The sequence below is a fragment of the Triticum aestivum genome, chromosome 1D (genome assembly GCF_018294505.1).
Source record: "Triticum aestivum cultivar Chinese Spring chromosome 1D, IWGSC CS RefSeq v2.1, whole genome shotgun sequence".
NCBI classification, from domain to species: domain Eukaryota; kingdom Viridiplantae; phylum Streptophyta; class Magnoliopsida; order Poales; family Poaceae; genus Triticum; species Triticum aestivum.
The window spans coordinates 26289286-26295285 of NC_057796.1; positions in this window are offsets into that span (position 1 = coordinate 26289286).

A 6000-nucleotide genomic window follows, 5' to 3' on the forward strand; every position below is an offset into this window, starting at 1 on the left:
TTTTAAAATTCATGTACTTTTTCCAAAACCACAAACATGTTTTCCAAATAGTTGAACATTTTTAATCTACTAACATTTTTTCATATCCATTAACACTTTATGAATTCATAAACAATTTTAATTCATGAGCATTTTATTCATTAACATTTTGAGAATTCATGAACATTTTTTCCAAATTCGGGAACAATTTTCTAATTTGTGAACATTGTTTCCAAATCTTTGAACACTTTTTAGTTCACTAGAATTTTTTCAAATTCATTATTTTTCCCAAATTCGCGAACATTTTTTTAATTCATGAATAGTTGTGTTCACAACTATTTTTCAAGTTTTCATGAATATTACTTTAATCGAGGAACATTTTTTAAAATTCCCTAGCATTTATTCGATTCCTAACTTTTTCAAAATATATGTATTGGGTAAAAAGTAAAAAAAAATATTTTTTTAGACAAACCAAACCCAAACTGCATGTATGCTGGGAACTATCGACCCATATGTGCGCTGATGGGCAGGCCCACGCCACCACGCCAGTGCCAACGTGTGTAGACGCCCACTTGATGTGTATCGCACTTAGTGATACATGTTAGCGCTCGTCACCCATGGAATTCCCTGTTTTTTAAGGGGTCGGAATTCCCTATATGACGCACATGGGAGCTCCTCCCAGCGCCTTTAGCGCCACTTCCCTTCTCTAGTGCTCAAACACTAGTCGGCTGTGCCTGGCCCTACAAGCATTGTCCCTTCATTCGCTAAAGGCACTTGGGTCACACTCTCCCTTTGTTCGCTTGGGTCTCACTCTCTGAAGCGCCTGATAAAACAAAGAGACCACTTAGTTGTACTCTCCATTCGTTCGCTTAGTGATGGTTTACTAGTCAGTTGTTGACCATTCAACCGTTGACTAGTCAACCATTGACTGTTGATCCAATTGACTTTTGTAAACAAAAATAAAAAAATGAGAGAAAAGTTGGTTTTGAAAAAAGGTTCATAAATTTGCAAAGCAAAGTTCACAAAATATGGAAAAAAATGACTACAAAGTTAGCAAAAAACTCAAAATAATTCATGGATTTGAAAAGGTTCTTGAAATTTTAAAAAAAAACCATGAAGTTGAGAAGTTCACAAATTTGCAAAAAGTTCATGAATTTGAAAAACTTTATGAATTTTGAAAATTTTAACTCATTTGAAAAGAACATAAAAAGACAAACGAAAAAGAAATAGAACAAAAAAGGGAAAAGCAAAAATAAAACAGAACAAAACCCAGTTTAGAAAAAAAATAGAAACAAAAAGGCAAATAAAAGGCTCGATGGGCCAGCCCATTAAGAATTGAAGGAAGGGAGGTGGATCCGTAAAGGGACTTCCTATTTGGTGCAGCACGCGGAAGACAAGCGCTATGTCTCGCTTATAGCGAGACCTAGCGTGCTCTCGCGAGAGGCGCCTCCCTAAATGGGCCAACCCAGGCGCCCGGGAGGCCACACCCTCGGTTTTATGTTTTTTTCAGGTTTTTTATTTTTTCTTCAACTTTTTTTCTATTGTTTCTTATTTTTTTATACTTGCAAATATTCTAAGTAAATATATTACAAATGCTATAACCGATATAATCTATGCGCATGCGGAATGCACACCCCTAGCTCCTTGCGCCGCTTTTAGGCCAGCCCATGTGGGTGCGTTGTGTCCTGCTTTTTCCATTTCATATTTTATTGCCTTTTCTTTCCCATTTTATTTTTTCTTCTATAAAATAGTTAATTATTCAGAAAAATCTAAAATTGGCTGATTAAAACAAATTCATGAATTTGAAAATGGGAAAACATGAAAAGAAAAATGAACAATGAAAGAAAAGAAAAGTATAAAACCTAAAAAAATAAAAATAAAACAGAAAACCGGCAAATAATCGTTTAGAAGAAAAAACAACCAGAAACCTTGCCCGAACAACACAAACTGGGCCGACCCACAACTCCCCGCGACCGTGCAAACTGGAATAAAATATTCTTGAAACTGGGCTAATTGGGCCGACCCATAACTTCCATCGATGTAGGCGACGCTACAGTATGTCTTGCGATAAACGAGATTTAGCATCGCTGATCTATTATGATTCACAATGGGCCAATTTATGTACAACAATTCGGTTGTGCGTGCTCTAATCATTTCTTTCCTCGCTACTGGGCCGTGCTCGAGAAGGGGGGAGGGTGAATTATGGTCCGTTAGTGTGTCCGTCAGCTTCCCGCAGCGTGCAATACACAAGGTCTAAATGTCTGGCTGGCTTAGAGCATCTCTAGCATTGCCAACCTGCAAAATGCGTTTACAGTTCGTTCAAAAACTGATTTGCGGGTCGACGCGGGCTGCGGCCGAGCAGACCCCGCATAGCCGACCCGTAAAAGAGCATATACGCAGAATATGCTCTTTTACGGGTCGGCTACGCGGGGTCTGCTCGGCCGCAACCTGTTGGGGAACGTAGTAATTTCAAAAAGTTTCCTACGCACATGCAAGATCATGGTGATGCATAGCAACGAGAGGGGAGAGTGTTGTCCACGTACCCTCGTAGACCGACAGCGGAAGCGTTATCACAGCGCGGTTGATGTAGTCGTACGTCTTCACGATCCGACCGATCAAGTACCGAACGCACGGCACCTCCGAAGTTCTACACACGTTCAGCTCGATGACGTCCCTCGAACTCCGATCCAGCCGAGTGTTGAGGGAGAGTTTCGTCAGCACGACGGCGTGGTGACGATGATGATGTTCCACCGACGCAGGGCTTCGCCTAAGCTCCGCGACGGTATTATCGAGGTGTAATCTGGTGAAGGGGGGCACCGCACACGGCTAAAATATCGTATATCAAGTGTGTTCTTAGGTGCCCCCCTGCCCCCGTATATAAAGGAGCAAGGGGGAGGCCGGCTGCCCTAGGCGCGCCAAGGAGAGAGGGGGAGTCCTCCTCCTAGTAGGAGTAGGACTCCCCTTTCCTAGTCCTACTAGGAAAGAAGGGGGGGAAGGAAAGAGAGGGAGAGGGAAAGGGGGCTGCGCCCCCCTCTCCTAGTCCAACTAGGATTCCCCTTGGGAGGGGGCGCGCCACCTCATGGCTGCTGCCCTCTCTCTCCCCTCAAGGCCCACCAAGGCCCAATACTTCCCCGGGGGGTTCCGGTAACCCTCCGGCACTCCGGTTTAATCCGAAACTTCTCCGGAACACTTCCGGTGTCCGAATATAGTCGTCCAATATATCAATCTTTACGTCTCGACCATTTCGAGACTCTTCGTCATGTCCGTGATCACATCCGGGACTCCGAACAACATACGTAATATAACTGTCATCGTAATATAACTGTCATCGTAACTTTAAGCGTGCGGACCCTTTGGGTTCGAGAACTATGTAGACATGACCGAGACACCTCTCCGGTCAATAACCAATACAGGGAACTGGATGCCCATATTGGCTCCCACATATTCTACGAAGATCTTTATCGGTCAGACCGCATAACAACATACGTTGTTCCCTTTGTCATCGGTATGTTACTTGCCCAAGATTCGATCGTCGGTATCTCGATACCTAGTTCAATCTCGTTACCGGCAAGTCTCTTTACTCGTTCCGTAATACATCATCTCGCAACTAACTCATTAGTCACAATGCTTGCAAGGCTTATAGTGATGTGCATTACTGAGTGGGCCCAGAGATACCTCTCCGACAATCGGAGTGACAAATCCTAATCTCGAAAAACGCCAACCCAACAAGTACCTTTGGAGACACCTGTAGAGCACCTTTATAATCACCCAGTTACGTTGTGACGGTTGGTAGCACACAAAGTGTTCCTCCGGTAAATGGGAGTTGCATAATCTCATAGTCATAGGAACATGTATAAGTCATGAAGAAAGCAATAGCAACATACTAAACGATCGGGTGCTAAGCTAACGTAATGGGTCATGTCAATCACGTCATTCTCCTAATGAGGTGATCCCGTTTAATCAAATGACAACTCATGTCTATGGCTAGGAAACATAAACATCTTTGATTAACGAGCTAGTCTAGTAGAGGCATACTAGTGACACTCTGTTTGTCTATGTATTCACACATGTATTATGTTTCCGGTTAATACAATTCTAGCATGAATAATAAACATTTATCATGATATAAGGAAATATATAATACTTTATTATTGCCTCTAGGGCATATTTCCTTCAGTCTCCCACTTGCACTAGAGTCAATAATCTAGATTACATAGTAATGATTCTTACACCCATGGAGTCTTGGTGCTGATCATGTTTTGCTCGTGGAAGAGGCTTAGTCAACGGGTCTGCAACATTCAGATCCGTATGTATCTTGCAAACTTCTATGTCTCCCACCTGGACTAAATCCCGGATGGAATTGAAGCGTCTTCTGATGTGCTTGGTTCTCTTGTGATATCTGGATTCCTTTGCTAAGGCAATTGCACCAGTATTATCACAAAAGATTTTCATTGGTCCCGATGTACTAGGTATGACACCTAGATCGGATATGAACTCCTTCATCCAGACTCTTTCATTCGCTGCTTCCGAAGCAGCTATGTATTCCGCTTCACACGTAGATCCCGCCACGACACTTTGCTTGGAACTGCACCAACTGACAGCTCCACCGTTCAATGTAAATACGTATCCGGTTTGCGATTTCGAATCGTCCGGATCAGTGTCAAAGCTTGCATCAACGTAACCCCTTACGATGAGCTCTTTGTCACCTCCATAAACGAGAAACATATCCTTAGTCCTTTTCAGGTATTTCAGGATGTTCTTGACCGCTGTCCAGTGATCCACTCCTGGATTACTTTGGTACCTCCCTGCTAAACTTATAGCAAGGGACACATCAGGTCTGGTACACAGCATTGCATACATGATAGAGCCTATGGCTGAAGCATAGGGAACATCTTTCATTTTCTCTCTATCTTTTGCAGTGGTCGGGCATTGAGTCTTACTCAATCTCACACCTTGTAGTACATGCAAGAACCCTTTCTTTGCTTGATCCATTTTGAACTTCTTCAAAACTTTGTCAAGGTATGTGCTTTGTGAAAGTCCAATTAAGCGTCTTGATCTATCTCTATAGATCTTAATGCCTAATATATATGCAGCTTCACCGAGGTCTTTCATTGAAAAACTCTTATTCAAGTATCCCTTTATGCTATCCAGAAATTCTATATCATTTCTGATCAGTAATATGTCATCCACATATAATATCAGAAATGCTATCGAGCTCCCACTCACTTTCTTGTAAATACAGGCTTCTCCAAAAGTCTGTATAAAACCAAATGCTTTGATCACACTATCAAAGCGTTTATTCCAACTCCGAGAGGCTTGCACCAGTCCATAAATGGATCGCTGGAGCTTGCACACTTTGTTAGCTCCCTTTGGATCGACAAAACCTTCTGGTTGCATCATATACAACTCTTCTTCCAGAAATCCATTCAGGAATGCAGTTTTGACATCCATATAATCATAAAATGCGGCTACTGCTAACATAATTCGGACAGACTTAAGCATCGCTACGGGTGAGAAGGTCTCATCGTAGTCAATCCCTTGAACTTGTCGAAAACCTTTCGCAACAAGTCGAGCTTTATAGACAGTAATATTACCATCAGCGTCAGTCTTCTTCTTGAAGATCCATTTGTTTTCAATGGCTTGCCGACCATCGGGCAAGTCAACCAAAGTCCATACTTTGTTTTCATACATGGATCCCATCTCGGATTTCATGGCTTCAAGCCATTTTGCGGAATCTGGGCTCACCATCGCTTCTTCATAGTTCGTAGGTTCGCCATGGTCTAGTAACATGACCTCCAGAACAGGATTACCGTACCACTCTGGTGCGGATCTTGATCTAGTTGACCTATGAAGTTCAGTAATAACTTGATCTGAAGTTTCATGATCATTATCATTAACTTCCTCACTATTTGGTGTAGGTGTCGCAGAAACTGATTTCTGTGATGATCTACTTTCCAATAAGGGAGCAGGTACAGTTACCTCATCAAGTTCTACTTTCCTCCCACTCACATCTTTCGAGAG